The sequence below is a fragment of the Equus asinus genome, chromosome 21, assembly GCF_041296235.1.
Source record: "Equus asinus isolate D_3611 breed Donkey chromosome 21, EquAss-T2T_v2, whole genome shotgun sequence".
NCBI lineage: Eukaryota > Metazoa > Chordata > Mammalia > Perissodactyla > Equidae > Equus > Equus asinus.
Window position 1 is genome coordinate 88664527 of NC_091810.1, and position 26333 is coordinate 88690859.

Below are 26333 nucleotides of genomic sequence, written 5' to 3' on the forward strand. Positions count from 1 at the left end.
CATTATTACATTTCAGTTTCTGCATAGACTGCATTGTGTTCACCACCAACAGTCTAGTTTTTATCCGTCACCATACATATGTGCCCCTTTACCCCTTTCTTCCTCCCCCAACCCCTCCCCCTCTGGTAACCACTGATCTGTTCTCCTTATCCGTGTGTTTGTTTGTTTGTTTGTTTATATGAGTGAAATCCACATGAGTGAAATCATACAGTATTTTTTTTTCTCTGTCTGACTTATTTTGCTTAACATCATACCCTCAAGGTCCATCTATGTTGTCATAAATGGCACAATTTTGTCTTTTTTATGGCTGAGTAGTATTCCATTGTATATATATATCACATCTTCTTGATGCATTCATCAGTTGATGGGCAGTTGTGTTGATTCCACTTCTTGTCTATTGTGTATAATGCTGCAATGAACATATTGGTGTATAAATCTCTTTGAATTATTGATTTCGTGTTCTTTGGCTAAATACCCAGTAGTGGGATAGCTGGATCATATAGTATTTCTATTTTGCATTTTTTGAGAAATTTTCATACCAAGTGCTTTATAAATTTTTAACTCATTAAATCTCAAGCAACTCTGTGAAGTAGGTGCTATTATTGTGATCATCCTCATTGTAGATGTGGGGAAGCTGAGAACTGTAGCACAGAGAGGTTAAGTACTTAACATGAGGCTGCACAGTTAATAAACAAGATTAAAACTGGGATTCAAACCCAGGAAGTCTGGCTCCGTAGTCTGTGGCTGAACTACTATGCCAGGCCTTCTGCCTTCAATGGAGACTTTGAGTTTATGATAATTCCACTACTGTGGGGCTCAGATTTCTATACTATGAGTTGAAATGTTTACCCAACATTTAAACTAACATTTTCAAAAGTGTCCAGTATATAAATCTTCATCTTAAAAATACTGTTGATTGGAATATTACCATGAGAGAATCCATGAATGTTTCTCTGGGCCAGTAGAAGAGAAAGATCTAATCAGCATTTCTTAAAATGTGTCCCTTGCAGGAATGTGCCTCCAGGATGCTTCCTGTAAAAAGGTTTCTATCGTCAAATAAGTTTGGGGAACATCACTTGCTATATCCAGATATTTGAGATTCACAACACACATATTAAAGGTACTGAAAACTCCTCCAGTAAAGACACCCGTTTAACTTTTTCATCCTAGGATTGACCAAGTTAAAATGACCAAAGAATTATTTTTTCGTGAAACACTTACTAACGTCCTATAGAACCAGATTGTACAACTTCGAGCTCGTCCCTTAAAATGAAAGCAGTGGCTCTGAGATTTCTAGAAGGCAAGCAAGAAGTGGAGAGGGGCTAAAAAGATGACACGAAGCGAAACGAGGATGCAGGCCGTCGTCTTTTTGCCTCCGCTGTCTAAATTCACCTTTTAAGGTCTCGAATAAGCTGTTGAATCGATATTTCCCTCACTGGATAACGTTTTGTTGGGTTTCTTTCTGATCTTAGGCGGCTCCAGACGTAAGCTGGGAAGTCTGGCGGTGAGCCGCACTGGCCTTCCCTGCGTGTGTGTGTGCACGGCTCCTCCAATAGTCCTGCTTTGTGTGACATTTTAGAGCGATTTCTGAATGCTCGAAAAGGGCAGATTCTAAATCCAGATCTGGTGAGAAACGGTATGACTTATCTGAGGGAACAGCCATGGGGTGCGCACACAAATGTGAAAAGGAGATCTTTTTAAAACACGGAAGTCTGAGGCGGGGTGGGGAGGGAGGTGCTTGGTGCAGGGATGTGCTGTTCACTGAAGGCTCTGCGGTCATCCTAGTCACCCGACGCTCTGGGCTGGGATTCCCAGCCGCCCTCTGAGAAGATGCGGAAGAACACTGTGTCTCCCTTCTGTCCTGTCGCTCTCTCTTCCTCCCTCTCCTCACCAGCCAGGTTTACGTTTCCTGTCTTTTTGGACCCCTGGTTCTGACTGTGGCTTTGGGCCTCTGGCTTTATCCTCCCACTTCCTATGCCTTCCCAGTGGTGGTCAACATGTCCCCCCATCTTTTGATCCCTCAGGACAAGTTAACAGTCCTGAGAGCAACACAGAGAACAACTTCACCTTCTCGCGAGTCATCCTTGCTCCTCGTTTCTCTCCCTCAGCGGGCTCCCGAGGCCCGGGGCGATGGGCGCCGCCGCTGCATGGACCCGCGCTGCTGCGCGTCAGGCTCCTGTTAGACTTGTGCCTGCTCTGGCGGGGAGGAAACTGCTCTCTGGAAGTACGCTCGTGACCTGTGCAAAATGAATTCACTTTTCCACGGCACCAGAGGACCATTAGTAAATTCATTGCCCAGAATACCCCGCTGGTGTCCTGGAGGATGGAATTGGTGTCACATGGGTGAGTGGTTCTCCCTGAGAACAAGTGTCTGTACACACAGGGCTCTGGTGTGCCCATGAGCCTCAGTTGGGTGGGTGGACTGGGGGATGTTCGGCTGGGGGTCTGCCAGGACAGGGCGAGCATGGGAATTGGGTTTGGCCACTGAAGCTTCTAGAAGTGGGTCAGGGGGGTTTTCCGGGGACTCTAAAACTGAATTCTTGACCGTGGTTTGCCACAGTAACATAGATTAATGACGAGGACAACAACAACAATGGCAACAACTATCAAATCCTGGCACAGAGGAAGATACTCCACGCACATTGTGTACTTAATTTAGCAAAAACAGTGTGAGATAAGTGTTTTGCTATCACCACTTTCTGGATGAAGAAATGAGACCTGAGAGAGGTTACGCCCTTTACTTAACATCACGCACACAGAATATATTGAAGTGAGGTTCAAATTCAGTCATTTATTCAGCAGATACTTATGTTCCAGGCACAGTTCCAGATGCCAGGGATACAGCAGGGAACAAAGGCCAAAAAAGTGAACATAGTGTTTTACATGAGAAGTGTAATGGAGAAAAATAAAGCAGGATGAGGAGATAGCATTTGTGTGGATGACAGTTCTATTTTAAGCAGGACGGGGGTCAGGGAAGTCCTCTCTAACAGGGCGGCATTTAAGTAGAGAGTTTAATGGAATGCAGAAGCAAGCCAGGTTCACATTCCAGACACGTGGAAACAGGAGGTGCAAGAGCCCTGTGGTGGGAGTGCCTGGCGTGGTCAAGGACTGAAAGAGAGCAGTGTGACTGGAGTAGAAAGGCTGGGGGAAAGGGGTAAGAAGTGAGGATTAGTGTGCTTATAAAAGAGACCTCCGAGAGCTTCCTCACCCCTTTTGCTACTTGGGGACGTAGCAGGAAGACAGCAGCTATCAATGAACCAGGGGGCGAGACTTCCTCAGACACTCAGTCTGCTCGTGCCTTGATCTTGGATTTCTACCCTCCAGAACAGTGAGAAAGAAATGTTGTTTATAAGCCGCCCAGTCTATGGCATTTTCTTATAGCAGGCAGAGCAGACTAAGACACACTATAAAGGCTAGTAATTGTCCCTTCTTTTATCGTGGGAGATGTCCAGCGTCTGGTGTCCTTTAATCGCCCATGGTCAGGTGGCCCAGCGTCTATACCCCTGGAAGAGAATAATCAGTCTCTGGACTTCCATGACTGGATCCTAGATGGATGCTCTAGTCCTTCACTCTTCCAGCCAGGCACAGTTGGAAGAACACTCCCTTCATTCCAGTCCCTGCCCTGGCACCTTTGAAACTTGTGTAGGGAAGTGAGTTGCTGAGCAGAACAGCTCCGAGGGGGCCCCTGCCCTCCCCTACACCCACACGCCCCTTTGAGTCACAAGAATGGACAGCTGGTTCTGGGTCTTCCCACATTGCTTCTTGAGAGACTTCCTGGGCCAACCCCAGGTGGGTCATGAATGTTTCTGCCTCGACCCTCACCAGAGAACCCCTCACGGCGCGTTCCCTTATCCGCACACTGCTCTGTACATCCTGACATCTGACCCTGCTTCCACTCCCCTTCACCCGTCCAACCCCTCCGCTGTGCCCTTGGGAGCTCCTCCTCTGTCCTGAGCGGACGTGCATTCTCATCCCCTTCCCTGATGTCCCCTTTACCCTCTCACTGTAACTGGAAGCTGGCTTTCCCCAGGACACTGCTTCCACTGCAGTCCTCTCAAGGAGAGGCTATGATTTCATACCCCAAGGCCCTTAAAGCCTGGAAAAAGGGCAAGTCTCTTCCTTGCTCTCCTTTGATGCTGCTAATTAATCACTGCTCTTGCTCCAACTTCAAAGACCTCAGCCCCTTTGAAGCACCTCGTCAGATGTTACCACCTGCTACCCACCTTGTTGCTGTCGTTCACTGACCTTAGTCCTGGGTGCCTCCAGCACGTGCTTTTCTGTCTTTATCTCTACTGCCAATAATAATGACAATGACAGCCTTCTAAGCACTCTAAAAGCATTATTTTAATTCCTATAATACTATGAGATGGGTAGTATTATTATCCTCATCTTATGAGTAAACTGAGATGCAGAGAATAATATACTTTGCCTAACGTCATTCATAGTGACAGAGTCAGGGATGGAAATAGAGTCTGGCTCCAGAGCATCTCCACTTAAACACTGTATTAAGCTCCTGTCTTGTTGACGTTCCCGGCAACCTTAACACCTGTGCAGATGAGCCACTCGACACGCTGGCCTCTCTGCTCCTGATCCCCTTGGTTCCTCTGCTCCACCACAGCTACCCACTCCTGTGGTCACATCCATGGCCTTTTTATCAGTTATAACAGCATTATCTCAAAATATTGATTTCAAGTTTTCCACTCTCTGGTGTCATCTCCCGTCTTTCCTACCCTCCACTGTAGTGCTCCCACTTTGGAAATTCCTCAGCTTCGTGGAAGCCTCAGCTCCAACACCTCCATTGACGCTGTATTATTTCACTTATATTAACCCTCCCTAAAGTCCGTGTCTCCTTTCAGCGGACGATGGCAAAAAGCCAGGGGAGCACTTCCTGATTCAGCTATCTAATGCTGTGTAACAAATCACCCCAGAGCTTAGTGGTTCAAAACAATAAGCATTTTATTTGTTCACAATTTTGTGGGCCAGAAATTTGGGCAGGGCTTGGCTGGATGGTTCTTCTGCTCCATGTGGCATCCACTGGAGTCTCTCGTGAGGTTGTGGTCAGATGGTGACTGAGATTGGAGGACCCAAGACAGCTTCACTCGCTGTCTGGGACCTTGGTGATGATGCCTGAGATCCATCTCTCTCTCTCTCTCTCTCAATTCGTATAGGCCTGCCTCCAGGTGTCTATTTTGGGTTTCTTTCCATGGCAGCTGGATCTCAAGAGTGAGTATAGTAATTAGCAAAGCTAGAAGCTGCAGAAGTTACACAGCATCACTTCTGTTGCATTCTATTAGTCAAAACTAAATACACGGTGAGCTCAGATGCAAAGGGAGGGAGATAGACTCCACCTCTTGGCAGGCGAGTGGCGAGATCACACTGCAACAGAGCACATGGAACGGGGGGTATTGTTCAGCCATCTTTGGAAACATGATTTAACCGTGATGCAGCACTGCCATTTCTCCTTTGCAAGCACTTCTACTCCCTTCTCCTCTCCTGCTTCCTCCTTGCTTGGCAATATTCCTGACCTGGTCAAACCCAACTGTCAATCCGCTCAATGCCTGCACCCAAGTAGCTGAACATTTCTGGAGAAAAATCACACAACTTTCTAACTATTCTCACCTTTATATCATTGCCATGAATCTCAAATGAGCGCTGAAGACTGCTGGGCAATCTTAACACTTTCCTGGGTGTTTACCTTCCCACCCTTCAGCAGGACCATTTCACACCTCTTCTCTTTCCTTAAATCCCCAACAGCATTCTATTGGCCTAGGCCACACTGGGGTTCACTTCACTTCATAATTTATAGATGCAGTCAGATGAGAGGTACCTCATTTTCCCGTCCTGATATCTGTCAGCTTACATAAATCTGTGCTCACACACCTTGCCTTCCATTGTGTTGAAATGGTAAAAGAATCCCCGATCCCATCTAAGGCAAATCCTTCCACTTGTGCAGGGGTCCGCTTGTGCACTCTCCATCCTTTCTCTCCTTATCAAAGACTTCATTTCTGCATGCATCCCTCCTCACACCAACATCATCAGTTAGTCTCACTCCCTGGGGATATCGTTCTGTTTCTATTTACACGCTCTTCTTGGTGATCACATCTAATCCCATGGCCTTAAATGCAATCTGTCCTCTGATGACTTCTAAATGAGATCTCTAGCTAGGGCTTTTCTGCTGAACTCCGGGCTTGTACATCTGCTGCCTACTTCATGTCTCCACTTGAATGTCTAATAGGCATTTCGAAATTAACATAGCTAAACAGAAGAATGGATCTTTAGCCTCCTACTCATACCCTAAACTGCTGTTCTTCAAGTTTCCACTTGAGCAAAGGGTACCACCATCCATTTAGTTTCTCTTGACAAAAACCTAGCCATCCCAGTAGATTCCTTGCTTGTTTCCAAACCCCACATTCATTCATCTCTCCATCCATCTGTCTATCTTCAGGTCCTTCCACGCTACCTCCAAATATTCAGAATTTGACTGTTTTCCCATCTCCACTGCTATCACCCTGGGTCCAAGCCACAACAGCACCTCCTAGCTGCCCACCCTGCCTTCACATTCCCTGGCTACAACTTCCTTTATTATTAATTGGGTAAAGACATTGAGGTATGGTTAAAATCACAGCGTAGGACATCAGGCTGTCTGGTCCAAATGACAAACTAATTAGAATGAGTCAACTTATTAAAAGGAATATCAGACCACATCACCCTCCTACTTAAGATTATTTAATGCCTTTGCATTACAATTGAACAAAATCAAATTGTTATGCATAGCCTAAAAGGCCCAATAAGACCCAGCCCCTGCCAAACTTCCTGAACTCAGCTCCTATTATCTCCCTTTACCCACTCCATCCAGCCAGCTGGCCTTCTTTCTAGCCTGACAACGTGCCAAGCTCAGGCCTTTGAATGTGATGTTTCCTCAAACATGTGCGTGGCTGCTCTCATCAGTCACATCTCTGTTCAAATCATCTCCTCCCAGAGGCCTTCCTTGATTTCCGCAGATGGAGCAGGTTTCACATGCCCTTTGTGGACGCTCTAGATCGCATCACTCCACTTTCTGCATAGCAGTCACCACCTAAAATGTGCTTGTTCATCAGATCGCTCCCCTGTTCACTGTCAATCTTCCTCGCCAGAACGTTGACCAGGCCCGGCACAGAGTGTGTTCTCTGTAAATATGTATTGATGGGCTAGACTAGTGCTTTTTGATTTATTGAGTAATATAAGTGATTCGAGCACATGAGGAAAGTTTCAAATAGCATCAGGTATAAAAAACAAAGTAAAATTATCCTCCTGTTTGTGCTCAGGATCTCCTCCTCCTGGTCTTGCTCCCAAGAAGTAAGTTGGTTTTGGAAGCTGTAGAATTTAGTCCATTAACATCACTCCTCTTCTCTTTCATTTTTAGAAGTTCCATTATTGTTTAAAATACCTTCTTTTGTGTACCTCTATAACCATAAACAGCACATGTAAACCGCTATTTCTTGTATCCCCATTATGTAAGAAGAGAAAATGGGCACCACAGAGACTCCCTTCCCCTCTTCTCTGCCCCCTCTTCAGCTCCAGTCATGACTTTCACATGATCAAGTTTTATTACATTCATATTCCGATCTGTAACTGTAATTAAGTCTTCTGTGCTTTGACGATAGTTTAGTTTCTTAAAATCGAATACCATTAAATGGCAATTGGAAATTATGATTATGTAAATATTATTCAGTGGAGAACCAAGCAGTTTGATTAGACTTGTAGAGAAGGAAAAATAACCCTAAATCACCAAATGCATGGCACTCAAAGGAGAAAGATCCAATCTTCAAGGTCAAATGAATTCTGTTTTCCACTTCATATTCCTTTACTTGCTCAAATCATGCTGCAGTTTAATTTGACATACGACATTTCTTGACAGCTTTGTTTTGTCTTTTCCAAAATCTCTAATTGCCTGTCTTTTTTCTTGCTGATATGAAAATTATAATAATAAAAATAAATCTTTTTAGAGAAGTTACTGAGGGCCAGGCACTAAATATTTTGCATGCACTGTTTCATTTAATACCCACAACGACCTTATGAAGCAGAAATGACTTTTATACCCATTTGTCAAACAAGAAAACTGAGCCAAAGAGAATTTAAGTAATTGTCCAAGGTCACATACATAGTTTGTAATTTGAGCTAAGCAGTCTGATTTTGGAGACCATTTTAATAATGTTGTAATGTCTTTATCCAATTAGGAGGCATAACAAGCTCCTTAGTTACACTGTTATTGAAGTAAATCTATTTTTTTTTAATTGAAGACCTTAATGGGAGGGATTTCTGACTTCCTGTTTCCATTTGAACTTTCAGGGTCAGTCCTGCTGCATAGCTGTCATCTTGACATTTTATTTGATTGCACTTCTTGTCTGGTCCACAGATCTTCCTCTTTCTTTTATTTCATTTAAATTTTTTCTGGCATGCAATGACAGTAAGTTTTTCAGAAAGGGTAACTGGAAATGAAAATTTCTTGGTTGCTGCATGTTTCAAAAGTCCTTGCATGATATTGCCCTCACGCTTGACGATAGTTTGGCTAGCTGTACATTAAGTTAAAAATAATCTATCAGAACTTTGCCAGCATTGCTCCACTGTCTTCCAGCATTATCCAGTTAGAGTTGGAGAAGTCTGACATCAGTTTTTCTGCAGATATTTTTTCCCCTCTGGAAGTTTGAAGTTCTTCTCTTTATCTTTGATGTTTCAAGATTTCATAAGAATCTTTTCAGGCGTTGGCTTTTTGGTTCAGTAATTGGTGCAACCAAGACTTGTGCTTACGTCTGCTCTAGGAAGTTTTCTTTTATTTGATTTGTTTGATGATTTCCTTCTTTCCGGTTCTTTTTTTCCTCTCCTTCTGGAACTCCTGTTGGATTGGTGTTGGAGTTCCTAGATTGAAGTTAGACCTAGCATTTTGCTTAAGTGTTTTTCCTGTTTTTCTTTTTAAAAATTCTCCTTCTTTCCTTTCTTCTTTCTCTTGAGTCCACAGTCTTTCTTTGACTTTGTCTTCTAGTCCTTCTATTTATTTTTCTGTTGACAAATATGTATTTAATTTCCAAAAGGCTGGGCTGTTCCCTGCACCACATTCAAGCAGCCTGTTCAGATCTGATGGATGCAGTCTCTCTTTGAATCCGTATCTGCATCCTTGGTACTGGCTGCGCTGTTACCTTAGAGAGTCTTTTGTGCTGTTGATTTCCTCAAATGTGTGCCGAGCCTTGGCTGCTTGTTCCTATTTGTAATGAAAGGATTCGATTTTCTAATATGGGCCAGTAAGGTGAGTCTCCTCCGGAGCTGAGTGGCTCTGATTCTACAGCAGATTTTACCAAAAAAATTCTCTCTGAGCTATTCCTACTTTGGGGGCAGTTCACACCCTTGCTCCCTGTATATAACCTGTGTATTTTTATCCAAGTGAAGCCAGAGTAAAGTGGGTATCATGGGAAGGCTTTAGGGAAAAAGGCATTATAAAAAGTCAATGTGTGGCTTGAGAAGCAGAAGTGAAGGAGGAGAGTCTGTCTTATGGGTGGTGGTTCTGCTATGGGTTAGTGTTTAATGTGGCTGATGTGTACAAGGGAACCCTAAAGTGTTTTTGTTTTTTTTAAAATTATGACTTTATTTTTTTAGAGCAGTTTAAGTTTCACAGCGAAATTGAGGGAAGAGTACAGAGATTTCCCATTATAACCTCTTCCCCTATACATGCATAGCCTCCCCCACTATCAACATCCCCCAGAGTGGCACATTTGTTATAATTGATGAGCTTACATTGACACATTATAATCACCCAAAGTCTATAGTTTTTATTACGGTCTGGTCTTGGTGGTGTACAGTCTATGGGTTTGGACAAATGTATAATGACATGTGTCTATCTTTATAGTATCATAAGAGTATTTTCACTTCCCCCAAAATCCTGTGTTCTGCCTAGTCATCCCTCCACCCCTCCAACCCAGGGCAACCACTGATCTTTTTACAGTCTCCATAGTTTTGCCGTTTCCAGAATGACATATTGTTGGAATCATACAGTATGTGGCCTTTTCAGATTGGCTTCTTGCACTTACTAGTATGCATTTAAGTTTCCTCCACATCATCTCATGGCTTGATAGCTCATTTCTTTTTAGTGCTGAATCATATTCCTTGTCTGAATGTACCACAGTTTATTTATCTACTCACCTACTGAAGGGCATCTTGGTTGTTTCCAATCTAGAGGGTTTTTTATGGTGGCGAGTTTTTTCTCCCTCCTCTCTCGAAACCCAAGAGTCAGAACCATCTCCTTCAGCCCCTGGGTACCTCACAAAGTCACTGCCCAGTCACTATTAGCAGCACAGCAGACCTCCAGGACTCAGAATATAGAGCAACTGTTTAAATCTATATTGTCTAGAGAAGGGACTGGGCATGCTACCCTCGGACCAGCTCTGGCCCCTTCCTAACTTGGTAGTCTGTGTTTATTTTACTAATATATTTTTTTCTTCTCTTGTGAATACAAGATCATTGTGAGAACTTGATAAATTCGGGAGAGTTAAAATATTAAATATCACTCATTATGCTACCATTCAGAAAAAAATTAACATTTCAGTATGCAGCTTTCCAATTTTTTGAGAAGAAATAGGTAGCATACAATATATATAGTTTTTATTTGACTTTTTAAAAATTTGTAGCTCATGTCTTTAAATGTTCTTCAAAAACATGATCCTTGATGGTTGCACAATATTTATCACAGGCTGTACTACAGTTTATTTGACTATTCTCTATTTCTGATGTTTGGGATATTTCTAAAGTTTTTCTGTTATGAATAATGTTATGAGAAACATTCTTGTTCATAAAGCTTTGTTATTTTTGCACATCTCTGTTCTTTGGATTAATTCTTAGAACGGCAGATAATAGGCCAAAGTGTTTCAACACATTTTAAAGCTTTCGATGTATACTGCCAAATTGTCCATCTGCTGAAGCTGTATAAATGGATACATTTTTGGTTAGTGTGTAAGAATTCCCTTGTGACTGAGCTAGCATCTAAACTTGATACTATCTTAAAAAAAAAGAGAGAGACTGGGAAAAAATTTTCTATCAGCATAATAGAAGGGAATATTTTTCAATGTTTTTTCTCTTGTGTTTTTCTGATCCTTAGCGAGATTAAATATCTGTCTTTGTCTCTCTATCCCATTTGTGTTTCTTCTTTTATTATCTTTTCTGTTTAGATCTTTGCCTATTTTTCTGTTAATGTGCCTCTCTTTTATTAATTAATTTGTAAGACTTTTATAGATTAAGAATTGTTCTTTTCCATATCCATACATATATAGAGGAGAAAAATTCTTGTTTAATAAATAAAATCAAGATTTTTTTAAAATCCTAAATTAAAAAAAAAGTTTTAAATTTCTTGCAGGAACCTTTTCTCTTATGGGTTTATATGCTTTGGCACTTTTGAAATTTAAATCTTTAAACCACCTGGAATTTATTCGTACAAGTATGATATAGAGATCTAACTTTATCGTTTTGCTAAACTGATGGCCAATTGTACCAACACCATTCGCTGAATGATATTTTATTTACCAGCCAGACTGAAATGTTATTTTTGAAATATCCTTAATTCTTACATGCATTAGGACCTGCTTCAAGGATACCCTCTCACCGTATCTGCTTACTGAAGTAGTAACACATTGTTCTAATTATTCTATTTTTACTGCATATTCTTCTATGTGGTAGTGAGAATTCTAATGACTTGCCTTTTCCAAAAATTTAAAAGCAATTCTTGCCACTTATTTTTTCATATAAACTTCCGAATAATTTAATTGTACTCTTTCCTGTCCCCAATCTACTGAATCTAATATATTAAGCCTATAAATTAATTCGAAGAGAACTGACATCTTCATACTCCCCAGGCTTTTCCTCCCGCATGATCTATCTTCTTGTTTATTCAAATAGCTAACTTGTTTTTATATAATCAGTAAAATGTCTGCAATATAAGATTTTTAATCAATCCATGAACTCCTGTAGAAATGTGGTTTGACCAAAGCAGTCCTGGACCAGGAGGCGTGGCTTCTTGCCCCAGCTCTGCCGCCAATCGGCTGTATGAACTCGGACAAGGAGCATCTTTGGGCCTCAGTGTTTTCACCTGTAAAATGAAGAAGGCTTCATGAAGAGTCCTGAAGATCTCTCCAGTGAAGGCAGTCTGTGATTCCATGAATCATGATGCAAAATTTGTCCCCCAAAGGAGGAGCAACGTTACTATATCTCACTGCACGATTGTCACAGGCATTCGCAGAACTGTGATCAATGTATCCACCCACCCCTCCTGAGATGAGGGGCACTAAGAAACAGAAGACCTGCGTGTTCTATGGAATTAGTTCGCTTTCTTACATTTTCTAGCCTTCAGTGCTGTGATAAAAACAAATTTAAAAGCACCCTGCAACACCGTCGTTGAGGTTCCAAAGCAAGGGTGAGATGTGAGCCCTCAGTGGGAGGAGGCGGGTCTCATGATGGGGGCATGGAGGGTGGGCACTGTTACCATTGCACAAAGCTCCAGGGAAGCGAAACAAAGGAAATGGAGGAGCTTTGAAGGTCCCTGCCAAACTCTTCTTAAGAGCAACAGGATTAGGAGGAAAATGAGGCTTCTGAGGGCATGACCAAGCATTTACTATCCCCTTGGAAGCTGCAAAACAAAAACACAATCATCTTCATCTCGCCATTAAAAAGAAAACATGAAGGACAGTGGATCTGCTTGATCTCTGTAATTGGATTACAAAGCTTGGATGGAAATTCTTTTGCAATGAAGTGGCCCAAAGCTTCATGGCCAGGACAGAATACCTCAGCGCAGAGCTTTAGGTCCACCCTAGACCTTAGAAAAATGAGGCTTAATTCTACATCATAAATGGTTTTAATCTGCACAGCTTTTCCTACTACTTTTGAAACAATTTGGTTTCAGGAACAATGGAAGCTCGAACTCAGTTTGTTGGCGGCCGTTAACAGCTCTCATTTGGATGAATATTTTTGAAAGCTCTTTTTTTTTCATTGTCACAAAAAATGAACTAGCGATGCATAAGCAAACATACAAGAAGAGCTTAATATATTGGCAGATAAAAACACAGCACACAGTGAAGGAATGTATTATGGACATCAGCTGTAAAAATGTTTTCAATTCCTTTTGGTGTTAAGATACAGCGTAAGAAACTAGTCAATTTCTGGAGAGTCGCTTGAGGCAATTTGCATAGAGAATGTTTATTGCAGGATGGCAGATGTGACTGAATAAATAGAGCTGGTTCTTGTGGATGTTGCCTCCTGTCTCTGTCCAGGCTCCCAGCATCTGGGAGCTGAGGCCGTGGGGTGCTAAGAGAAAGATTCCAGGGATTGAGACACAGTAACAGGTCTTCCCCACAAAGTCTGTATAATTTTAACTTAATTTGCAGCTAATCGATGCAGCTCTGTTAGAGGTTTCTGTGAGGTGAGTCCTCTGAAAGAACTCTTTGAACAAGAGAAATGCAGGTTTACTCTCAGCCCCAGAAACATTTCCTTTTTTTTTTTTTGGATGGCACAACATAAATTCACCCCGTTTGTGCACATTGTGATCCTTTCCCGTTCTATTGTGGAAGAGGGTTTACCACACAGGCTCTTTTATAACCGGGTTCTGGGGAAGCACTTAATTACTCACCTAGGGAGGAGGGCTTCACGTGGAGAAAAGAGTGACGAAAATGTTATGAAAAGTGACATGGATTGAAAGGGAGGATAATACGCCAAATTATAAAACCAAACAGACAATTTTCTTTGATTTCCTTCCAGATGTAAGAAAGAGGTCGTGTGAACCAACCATCCTGCGAACAGACGATTGTTCCCTCTGGGGGTCCTAGGGAAGGGAAGGAGGGGCAGAGGAGCACACGGGTTGTGGCTCATTTGGGTTTCTCGTTCCAGATGCAGTGGTGACAGCGGACCTGCTCCACTGTGCCTTCCAGTTGCCTTTGGGGTCAGGTCCCAATGCTGAGCACGCCCACGAGCGCTGCTGGTCAGCCTCTTTTCCAGCCATCCTCCACAGGCCCCCAGGGTTCCTCAAGAGCAAACGTCACCAACTCAGGTTGGCCTTCCACGGTCTGCTGACCTACCTTAGATCTCCCACGTCTATGCGCTCACCGCATCCCGCGGGTTTCCCACCTGGCTTGCACCGCTGTCTGTAAATGTGCATCTGCCTGTGCATTTACTGGTTTCTCTGGCCGGACTGTGCATCCCAGTCAGGGCTCGCTGCCGCTCCCCAGCACCCGGAAGAGGCCTGGCGCAGAGAAGATGCCCAGTAAATTGTTGGTGACAAATAAGCCACCTTTATGGTTTTCCGAGGAAGGCTGGTCTCCATTCCCCTGGCTTGTCCAGGCAGAATTCTCCGACAGCTTGATTTCCATCTGTCTCCCCTCTACTTTCTCACTCCCCGTCTCTGTCCTTCCCTCCTTCCCTCTGTTCATTTGCAACAACTTTATTGGTTTCCTTGTTTTTTTCTCCCATGTTGCTCTAGAAGGAAACAGATGGGTAGAGGATTTCAGATGAATACTGAATATCACATCCCCATTGATGAGATCATTTCGGAATTTTCTAAAATTACTCTTCACGGTTACATGGCCAGGGAGAAAATATCCCTGGGTTTTTGAGAGTTGGGATGCTGCTGCCAGGTTTAAACCATTATCAAAGAGACAAAGGCTCATCAGGATAAAGCTGCTGGAATTTTCTTCAGCAGTAGACTATATTCAATAATGGTACTCACCTGGAGGTACACTGCGCGACAGCTCCTTCTTTTGCGTGTGTGTGTAATTACTTGTCACTATCCCTAAATGTCATATCTGGGACAGCTTATCTTCCTTTATACATTTGCAATAGCATCCACCTTGAGGCTGCCCATAGCAGATTACACGGCCTTGGAAAGTATTTTTAATATTACATATTAATAGCATAAGATTTTTGTCTCCTCCCTTTAAAAAAATGTCGGCCAATGTGTCAAAAAGGTGATGTCACGCCTTGAGCATATGAAAGGCATTCCAGGTGTTATGGCCTGCCTGCCACATTTGATTCCATCATCCCGTATTCTCCAGGAAATTAAGTTTGTATGGACTTGGCTCCTTCAGAGAAGCCAGCTGAACTCTGTCAGGGTGAAGCCCATCAGTTGTGTATGGAGCCATCTCTAGCATTGATACTACAAACTGAGTTGTTGGAGCCAAAGAACAGGCAAACACATTCGTGGCACCTGGTGGCCAAATACCCTCTCTTCCCAGTGCTGCCCTTAGCATTTTGACTCTAGGCCAACCACCTCTCTCTCCCACCTTCCTCTCAGCTGGAGAAAGGCTGCCCTGGTGCAGAGCTGCAGCCAGTCTCAACATCTCAGCGCAGGCAGGGAGGTCTGTCAGTAACCTAGCAACGTGGCCACAGAAGCATCCTCATGCTCTTTAGTTTTTCAAATAATGAAAAGATAGTCAATAACATTTTGCGATTTAAACAGTGCAGTCTCCGAGGACCTTAAAGTCTGCTGTGAATGGAGGAAAGGAATCACGAGGACCTGCTCCTGCAGGGATGGCTAGCTCTATTTTACAGATGGCTAAGCGGGATCAAGCAGAGCACAGGGGTCCATTCCACATGAGTGGCAGGACCGGCTCGGAAGCGTGCAGAAAGAACTTCGACCAACGGAAATAACTAAAGAAAGGGAGCTGTAAACCAGCCCATTTTTTCTCATTAAACTTTACGCCTCTTAGGGAGCAGAGAATGTGTTCTTCATATGTTCTAAAAAGTATCAGCCTTACTAGTTCCTAAATTATAGCTGGAATCAATGGGTATGTGGTCTACCTTATAGCCTCACTGCTGAACGGAGGGAGAATCAGCTATCGGAAAAGTTTGTTAGTTTTCTAAAAGTGGGATTATTCTGTGATTGTTTTCTGACAATGTAATTCATTTCTGATCTGAAGGCAGATACTCTTGTTTCTTCACTCCTTCATTTTTTCTAACAGTGGTGGTTTTTCTAAAAAAATTGCCACACATTTTCTGATACTCCTTGAGAGATGGGGTCTTTGTAATCTCCCCTAGAGTCTGGGTGGGCTTAACTGACTCAGTCAATGGGGTATTGTGGAAGTTATGCCGTTTGACTTTCTAGGCTGACTCATATAAGGTGGTACAGCTTCCTCCCCATTCACTGGAACACTCACATTGGGAGCCTGGGGAAGCCACGTAGGAAGTCTGACCAGCACGAGGCCGCCATGCTGTGTGGAAACCCAAGTCACACTGTGAGGCTCTGCGTAGCTGCCCCGGTTAACCATCCCAGCTGAGCTCAGCCTGAGTCACTCGCCTCCAGACACCAGACATCTGAGTGAAGGAGCCTCCAGGTAATTATCCCGCCCCAAGCCATTCTACTTGTCCCATCTGAAGCCGTGACATCGTGAAACAGACACTAGCCATCTTCTCTGTACCCTTTCCAAATTATCTGTAAGAATAATTAAATCATTGTTGTTTTACGCCACTAAGTTTAAGGACATTTCTTAAGCAACATTAATAACCAAAACACTAACTGAACCCCAATTCACCCTCCACTGCATGTTTATGTCCTGGAGGAGAGGATGTGGCCCTTTCTCGGCTGCTGAGGGTGAGTATTTGTTTGTTTAAGGCAATTGTGGTCATGTCATTTCTCTCACTATGTGTTTAGATTGGGTGTGATCTGGAGATGCTATTTCGGCCAATACGATGGGTGGAGAAGTTTGCTGGGCTGCTTTTGGGAAAATTCCCCTTATTCTCAATGCGATTTGCAGGACAGGGTGGTTCCCACTGCTACCTTTGCATGTTGTTGTCTGTGCATGGTGCCTATGCCTGTGGTACCCATCCTAGGACTCTCTATCGGGGGAGACAACAGACCAAGAGCACAAGCCCCACACCGAAGGTGCTAGGTCAAAGAGGAGCGGGGAGAAGCCATGCCCTTGATGATGCTCAACATCAACGGTGCTCAGTCCTGGAAGAAGCTCCGCTTTTGCACTTCTTGTTGTGGAGTATAGTTTCCTCGTTGCTTGAGCCTGCTTGCGTTGGGCCTTCTGAGAGCTTCAGCCAAAGTTGCCTAAGTGGTCTTTGCTATCTCAGAGCACAGATTTTGGTCCTAAAGATCCAGGTTCAAATCTTGGTTCTGTCACTTACCAGCTGTGAAACTTTGAGTTGTTCTGACTCTATTCCTTCAACCGTAAAATTAGGATAAAAAAGGTTTTCGTTACTGAATTCTTGTGAAGATAAAATCATTCACTCAATAAGTCATTATTGAGCGCCTGCTGTGTGCCAGGCACCGTTCTCGGCACTGGGGAAGTGGCTTTGAGGGAGACAGATAAGCTTCCAGCCGTCATGGTGCCTTGATTGGTGCGAGGGAGCCGGGTAATAAATGAGCAAAGGAACAAGAGAATCTCAGTGGCAAATGCTACGAAGATGGAATGAGACGAGGCCCACAAAACGCCCAACACTGGGCCTCGCACACTGCCAGCAAACCGTAATGGTATCTATTGTTTTTATTCTTAAAGTTAATGGTATTCAGATCACCATTAGGAAAAGCGAGTGAGCATGAGTGAACTTTGATTTTGGTCTGAGGATTGTAGGAAAGCGAAGGGTGTTCTTTCCTCCTGTTTCCATCCATTAGAATTAAGAAGTTGAGGCCTGCTCTGCAGTGCACTGGTCTGAATTTTAGCCTTTAGCCTCTTGGAATTGGCTCCTTCCTCGGCCCGGCCCCGCCCCAGGTGAACTGGGAGAGGTGTGTGGCTGTTGTGCAAGGGGCTCCATGGGAAGGGCGTCCACTGGCTCTGTTCTGACCCTCGGGCAGCCGGGGTGATGGGAGAGTGCCAGACTGAGGTGGCCAAGCGCCAGCACATCCCCAGGTTCTCCTTGCTGCCGTGGCCTCAGGCCGCCCAACTGTGCAAAGCGGGTGGACGGACGGAACCACGGCTCCAGCGCCCGCACGCCAAGGTCGTGCACTGAAAGCTGCGAGGGCTTGGCTGGGTGAGGCTCGTTTCGTCTTTGCGGGAGCAGTTCCTCTTCTACGTTTTCCAAATACCTAGAAATTGGAGAATAATGACAAAAACTACTCAGCGTGGATTTTTGTAGGGAGGGGTGGGCCAGGCGTTTGTAAAGTATCTTTAAATTGCCGTGGTGTCCAAGAAAGATTAATGGATGAAAAGTCTTGACTTTCAGCTCAAAGTGGCAGAGGAAATTCTGCCATAAGATGGTCTGCCGCTAATCCCCATCAGTGCAGAGCTGGATGACTTTTTGCACTGTCTTATCTCTCTATTAAGGCATCTAATCACTCTTTTCCTGTTTACTTTCTCCCTAATATGCACAGTCTGTTAATGATAAATAGTGCTGAATACCCACCCACACCTCCAGCTGAGAGACTGAGCTCAGGGGCTCTCTGCCTGTGTGTTTGGAAGCCGTGCTTATGCTGGGCGCTGCCTTGACCCCGGTTATCCCAAAGAACACCCCCTTCTCACATCTCAGCTCTCCGTGCCAGGCTGGAATTCAATCTGCCTGGCTTGCTGGGCAGCCCTTCAGATCTGAGTAGGACTTCGGGCTGCTGCTGTCAAACCCATGGAGAAGAAAAACAAGTCCTGCCTGCCCGGCCCTGGCTGCTGGGCGGCCAAGACCTGCAGCTGCGTAGCCATCCTGTCGTGAGTGATGGGCCGTGACCGCTCAGCTGTGCAGGCTCACCACCGAAGATGCACATGCAGCCCTTTATTTTCTTTGCGTGCTTGCATCTGTTCACTGAGGCATTCCCCTGGAGCTCAGGGTGGTGCATTTTTTTTTTTTTAGGGGATTGTTGGTTCCAAGTGCTTCTTGCCGTCTTACAAAGGAAATCTGCTGAATCATCAGTGGTGGCCAAATACCGTGGCTGGAGCTGACGTTTGATGGTGTTCCTGGTGGAGGAGGCCACTGTCCGTTCAACCTTTAGGCCTTCGTGGAGGGGTAAGTGGTCTTATTAGGAAGGGGAGTAGGTAAGTGGTTGCCTTCTGGGGTCCTCCTATCATCCTGCCTTTTTTCCTCCTCCTTCTAGTTAGAGAGAAAAGACCTGAGCTCTTAAATCAGACAGATCCAGGTGTGAAAGCTGATCTTGCCATTTAGATGCTGTTCGACATTGAGAGAGTTACGTAACCTCTCTTTTTTGTCTGCTTTTTTTTTTTTTTGCCTTTGGAAATGAAAATAATGCTTAAGTCGCAGTGTTGTTGGAAAGATTGGATCAGCTCACAGCATCCACAGGGCTCAGTGACCGTCTCATTTAGACGTCCTCTTTGAAAACACAAGTGTCCTGTCAAGGATTCCTACAACGCACTGAGAGCGCATCAATGAGCACTTCCCCGTCCCTGAATGATAATTAAAGCAAAGATTGACAGAAGGAAGTATCGAGGGGCAAGGGAGAGAGGATCTCGCAGGAAATGGGTGATTGCGCCAAAGACCGTGACTTCCTCACCTCCCAGCTTTGCCTGCGCTCAGGCCTTCAGGGGAAACTACGGTGTATAGAGAGTTTTCTTTATTTAATCCCTTCTAAGGTACAGACTTTTTCCACGTTTAAAGATCTCTGACGTTTGAATTCATTTGACAGTTTATGTCATTTATAAATACAATTGTTTCTTTGGCGTCTAGGAAATAAGAGCACATCTTGTAACCAATGACATCCCAGTTTTGATGAATACAGTAACACTTTTTATAAGGACGACAGTTTCAGGAGTCTAGGGCCTGCCCTGGGATCTCATCACAGCTACTGTCCAAAACAGTAGCCGCTCGCCCGCTGTGGGTTTTGAGCGCTTGAAATGTGGCTGGTCCAAATGGTGATGTGGCGTAGTGCAAACGCTCGTCAGATTCTGAAGAACTAGTGCAGAAAAAAGTAACATTAAAACAGCTCACTAATACTTTTTTCATTCATTAAATGTTGAAATGATAATATTTGAGATATTGGGTTAAATAAACTATATTAGTAAAACTGATTTCATCTGTTTCTTTTTACCTTTTTAAGGTGGGTACTAGAAACTTTAAATTTCTGTATGCAGCCTGCGTTACACTTCTCCTGGACAGTGCTGTCACCGAACGAGGATCTCAGAGATTGTCTATTGTGACCACCCTGTAGAAACTGGATGGACCTCAACCCAAAATTTGGCTCAGATGTCGAGACTGATTATGTCACATATCAAGAGGAGATGAAAAGGTTTGTTACTCATGCAATGAGGCTTTCAGGGGAGAGCAGAGTCCATCCCAGGCAGGTCCAAAAATAGCCTGAGGGAGCAGGGAAAGGAGATTGGCTTGGGATTTTTCTGGTGGTCGGGGGTGGGACAGGGTGAGGGTTCCCGCGTGCTGGCAGAGCGTGAGTGACTTGAACCTCCCTGAGGGCACACCTGGGCTTTGCCAGAGGTGGGGCAGAAGAGGAAGAGGGAAGGGTGAGGTTAAAAGCTGTCAATTCTAAATGCTGACAATAAAAGATTCAGACTTGTACATTATCTAATCCTGTGCCTTCATTTTACCAATGAGGACTCAGACACAGAAAGGGAAGGTGACTTGCCTGAGGTCACACAGCCAGCTTGTGGCAGTACTGGCACTGGAATTCAGGCCTCTGGGGACCAGAGATTTTTCCTCTCTCTCACAGTGCCTCATGGAAAGCCACCTTGGAGGACAAGAAGATTCTTTCTCCAGGAGATGGTCTTTGTGTTTTGTGGATCTGCTGGGAAGGAGGAAATGCTGAAAGCTGGCAGTCAGGTGCTGCCTGGGCCCCCAGGAACTCTGGCTCCTAGAGCAGCCCCAGGCCGACTTGGCTGATGTTTGCTGACAAGCTGGCTCAGGAAAGTGACTTGAAAAGTAAATACTAACTCAACACAAAATGAAAAGGAAACCAAGAGTCTGAAAAAAACCCAAAAACACAAACAAATCTGTGAGAAGAGAGTGGGCATTGTGTGCTCCCTCTTTTTGACATCAAAGTGTCTTTGAATGGAGCCAGGAAGCTCTCACATCTTTAAATCCACGTTTACTTGAGGTTTGAAAACTTCCAAGAGAGGTTAGCAGTCCGGGGACAGAGGGCTCCCACTGCACCACAGGAGCAGAGCTTAAATGCTTTACAAAGAAAAGGGAACACACTCGTTGGGGTTTGTTTTAATCCTTCCAGGAGAGTGGTGTGGAGTGTACAGCATGCATTTGGAAGCCCGAGTACTTAAACACACATCTGGGAAGGTTCAGAATCTTCGCCTGGTTCTCGGTGTCTCTGAAGTGTTAGTAGTCCAGTGTCTTGTTTATTGTGCCACACAAAAATAAATCTGAATCTGTTTTGATTTTTCTGATTCTCTTCCACTCTGGAAGTAGAGCAGCCTTTTTGGTGGAAGTGACTTGCATAAAGTCTCAAATAATTACCAATTCCAGCTGACACTCGCTGGGACCCTGGAACTCGCTCCATCTGCTGCCTTCCAGGAAGAACAAAGGATGGAAGGAGTTGCTGGAGAACCAGAGAAAGAGCGCCTCTTATATTATGGCCAACACAGAGAATTCCATAAAGATTTGCATGTGGAGTCAGCCCACAATTGTCTGGCGAATGGGAGAAGATAGATATGAAAAGGTAAAAGCTGTGGAGAACACTCGATGACTTATATTTAGCTTTGAACTGTTTTTGGTTGGTACCGTCTTTTGAATATGGGGATTTTATAGTTAAAACAATATCAACATATATCAAGTATGTGTTCTGTGCCAAGCCTGGGGTAAGCAATTTCACATTTCTGATATCGTCTCTATTGATACTATTATTTACTGTCTGAAGGGCTTCTTCACCTGGAGAGGAATGCTTGCTACTATCTATCTTTTCTTTGATGCTCAATTTATTAACTTTTCGGACTTTAGGAAACAATAAGCATTTCTTTAATGATTAAATAATATTCCACTAAATATTTATACACTGCTTAACACAGCTAAGAAGTCAAAATTTAGGAGTTTGAGAAGATATTTTCCCCCCAAAACTTAGGAACTTATTTGATTAAACTCTCTCTCTCTCTTTTTTTTTTTTTTTTTGCTGAGGAAGATATGCCCTGAGCTAACATCCATGCCAATCTTCCTCTATCTTTTAGTATGTGGGCTGCCAGCACAGCATGGCTGCTAACAGAGTGGTGTGGGTCTGCACCTAGAAACTGAACCTGGGGTGCCAAAGTGGAACACGCAGAGTTTAGCCACTAGGTCACGGAGGCTGGCCCAGATTAAACCCTTCTAAACAGTTAATTTTCACAAGTCCAATGTATCAGATTCTCTTAAATGCTCTGAATAACCTAAGAAGGAGATAAAACACACACAGTATCACAATGATTGCAGACCTTGTTCTTAACACTTACACGGTTGATTTCAGTGTTGGATTATTTCTAGCCACATCTGTTTCCTCATTCTCCCTCTTGCTTCGCAGTAATTTTACCAGACCAACTTAGACGGCAGTTCTGGGATGCACCAGTGGATTCTTGGTCCGGACGTGGAACCTGTTTTTTAAGTTCAAGATGAGTTTAACCACAACCCAGGTTGATGGCCCTGACTGGGTGGTTTAATTTATTTTTCTCTTTAGTCACAGGATTTTAGGATTGTGAGCCTTTTGATATTTGTCGTCTTTCTCACTGTCCTGCCATTATTGGGTATTGGCCAGGTCTTTAAGTAGAATCAGAACACAGTTATGCTTTCCTAGTATCGCATTATTATTAACGAGTGCATTTAGATGATGCGTTTTGTGTAGTAAACTCTCTTCCTTGGGCTGTATGGGGGTTGCTGTGAAGAGCCCTCCCCACTGGCCCTCGTTCCTCCAGTGAGGAGGCATGTTGTCTGCTGATGGCTCATAGCAAAGTCCTCCCTCAGAAACTGTCCTTGGACAGAGGGAGCTGCCTTGCCCCAAGGACAGGTTGGCGTGGTGGTACAGGTGCCCTATCCGCTTGCCTCAATAGCCATTCCAGCTTTAGAGCTCCCTGTGAAATAGGCTTAGATCTTTGTTGCCACTGTATCACACTTCAGCTCTCCCTTGTGCTCCATTCTGCTTCCCTCACTTGCTTACAGGGGTTCTTTCCAACAAGACACCCCAGTAAATCTCCACCCTGGAGTTTGTTTTCAGGGAGTCCACCTACAAAGGCTAGTGCCAGGCATAGTCCTACAAAGCAGAATCCAAATTAGGATTTTGGACCCTGGGGGATGATGCCACTGACCAGCTGGCCATGAGGACCCCATCATTGGTAGTAGCCCCGTGATGGTGGGATGGTGCAATTGCTAAAATTTCTCTGGTGGTGAACTGAGATGGAATACCAGTGAAAGGGAATTCACTGGCAGATGTAATGTTCAGCATTTTAGAGGTTCAGAGCAAGTAAAAATTTTTAGGATTGTGAATTGGATGGCAATTGTCGGGGGATATCAAGGCATTGAGAAAAACAAAAGTCTGAAGGTGATTAAACATCAATTTAAGGTGAAGTGTGAAAAGCAGAGGGCCTCCTTGCAACATATAAAGAGACTCTCATTTCCAGCAGCCAAAGGGCAGAAAATGCTCAGCATCAAGTCTAGGACTTAATTATAATGTCGACGGAGCTCTGGAAGAGGTTGAATTCTCAAACCTGGCAAATCTCCTGCCCTAAGGTCAGAGTCCTGATGAGAAAGGTGTGGGACTCTAAGACTTGGGATGGGATCACTTGAGTTAGTGTAATCGACAATCTTTATCCCTTGAGTCTCCTGAACTTTCTGAGCCTGCAGAAATGGCCACAGTCCTCACTATTAAAGACTGGTGCACCCCTTTCTTGAAGACAAGGCAGAGATTTTTGCCTTGAAAAACACATCACCAAGGGGCTGGCCCCGTGGCCGAGTGGTTAAGTTCGCGCGCTCTGCTGCAGGCGGCCCAGTGTTTCGTTAGTTCGAATCCTGGGCGTGGACATGGCACTGCTCATCAGACCACGCTGAGGCAGCGTCCCACATGCCACAACTAGAAGAACCCACAACGAAGAATACACAACTATGTACCGGGGGGCTTTGGGGAGAAAAAGGAAAAAATAAAATCTTTATAAAAAAAAAAAAAAACACATCACCAATCCCGTCTACCCCCAGGATCTATCTCTACATGGTTATCCTTTCTACCATATAACCTGGCCGGAGAAGTCCGGGCCTACTAAGGGAGGAAAGGGAGCAACAATACCTGGCCAACATGTGGTACCAGAGCTGGAAGAGTATGAACGGGAGTCAGGATCAGTTGGGGCTGTTGGTGGAGGGGAAGTACAAAGTTGGTTAAAGGAGGGTTTATTGAAATGGGAACACTCTCACAGGATATATGATTTAACACTTTGGCACGGACCCCAGGGGAGGATGCTAACACGCTGCTAACACACTGCCCTTGGAAGCTTGGAGAAAGTGATGGTCTACGCTAGGCGAAGTAGAAATGCCAGAACTGTGTGGTAGTTGGGAGAAGGGATCAAAGGCTGAGAAGTGGGCATGCTAGAGAGAAAATACGAAGTAAGGACAAAAAATATACCAACTAACTATGTTCCATGGGAAGGCCAGAAGAACCATCCATTTAACAAACAATAAGTAATGGGCAGGAAGGACACTAGCATCACGGAATGGTTCAGTGTTGGCTGTGTTCTGAAGGGCACGGCTGAAAGTAGGTGATGCTGTTCCAGGACCGAGTTCAGTGATAGCAATGGGGCTGATAGGATCCAGGCGGTGATACTTAACTATCAAAAGCAAGGAGGGCACAGTTATCGTAATGAACGGCATGGGTCGAAGTGGCAGCCAGAAACCCTGAGCCACTGAGAGCTATGGAGATGGTTAGTAAAATGTAGTGTCCCTACAGGTGAGATCGACAGGCAGCCAACAAAGGATCGCTCAGCCCATCCAATCAAAAGACGTCAAAGCTAGACCATGAGGAGGTCGAGGGAACTACTCCAATAAAAGTTCATGAAGGCCCTTGTCCAGTTTCCAGACTTGAGCCAGTTTTTAGACAGAACCTGTTGACTGAAGGAAAGGCAGATTCTCCAGGACGAAGGAACTTGCAACACCATGCAGGTAAATATGATAATAATTCCTCGGATAATAATTCCCCAAAGGGCCTCCAATGGTACTCAGGTAACTGGATGAAGTTACTCTGGTAACTGCACACCCAAATATTTCAAACAGAGTTGGCAGCAGAGTCTCAGATGACCTGGATACCGGGGGTCCCTCCCTGTTAGACAGCCTAGGTCCAACATACAGAGTCCATTGACTCCACGGACGCATCCAGAGGTCGTTTCCCTGGAACAGACATACTTGGTAGTTTGCAGAACTGCCGTTTTATTCCTTGGCTTCTAAGCTAAGGGATATTGTGAGGAAAAAGCCAAGTGGAAGCCTTTGGAACTGCTCTCCACCTAATGGTCACATGGGCTATTACTTTGTTGGCCCTCAATGAGCCACATCTTCCAATAGTCACACCTATGTGTAGTCCCCTCCAGCATCGACTCTGAGCTTGGGAAAATGGATGTGGGCAGGCATGATGCAAGCAAAGGCTGAGAAGAGTCTGCACGTGGTGGCTTGTCTTCTTGGAGTGCTTTCTCTGGGGATCTGTTAGCCATGGAAAGAAGCTCTAGGTAGCCACATGAAGAGATGACACGGAAAGAGAGGCCCCAGCCTGCCAGCCCTCCCTGCTAATGTGCCCACCACGTGAGCGAAGCTGTCTTGGACATTCCTGCCATCTGACTGCATCTGCTTGAGAGACTCCAAGCAAGACCAGCAGAAGAACGATCCAGTTCAGCCCTGTGAACCCACGCGTTGGTTCTAAGTAATAAAATGGTAGCTGTTTTAATCCCCCACGTTTTGTGGTTATTTGTTATTCAGTAACAAGTAGCTTAAACAACTGTAAATTAAAAGCAATATAGCATCCTGAGGGGAATGGCAGAGATTAGTATAACTGATGAAGCCCTAAACCCTCTCAAAGCACAGAATTTTTTTGTATTTAATTATTTTATTGAGGTCACATTGTTTAAAACATTGGGTAATTTCAGGTGCACATTATTGTATTTCAGTTTCTGTATAGACTGCATCTTGTTCACTCCCAATAGTCTAGCTTTTATCCATCACTATACATATGTGCCCCTTTATCCCTTTCGCCCTCTCCCCACCCCATTCCCTTCTGGTAACCACTAATCTGTTCTCTTTATCCATGCATTTGTTTATCTTTCACATATGAGTGAAATCTCACAGTGTTTGTCTTTCTCTATCTGGCTTATTTCGCTTAACACGATACCCTCAAGGTCCATCCATCTTGTTGCAAAGGCAAGATTTTGTCTTTTTATGGCTGAGTAGTATTCCATTGTATATATATACCACATCTTCTTTATCAAATCATCAGTTGATGGGCCCTT

General features: G+C 44.3%; 1 long non-coding RNA gene across 4 annotated transcripts; it reads left to right on the forward strand.

The window, feature by feature from the left end:
• On the forward strand, positions 1 to 25774 carry LOC106838131 (uncharacterized). Of its 4 annotated transcripts, none has more exons than XR_011496625.1 (6): positions 1 to 16334; positions 18781 to 18933; positions 19979 to 20167; positions 20603 to 21559; positions 22388 to 25002; positions 25114 to 25774. It is a non-coding gene; the product is annotated as an uncharacterized lncRNA (long non-coding RNA). The 4 variants fall into 4 exon arrangements; XR_011496624.1 differs by having other exon boundaries at positions 49 to 16334; positions 22388 to 22496; positions 24791 to 25774; XR_011496623.1 differs by having other exon boundaries at positions 52 to 16334; positions 22388 to 25774.
• The last annotated feature ends 559 nt before the right edge of the window (positions 25775 to 26333 follow it).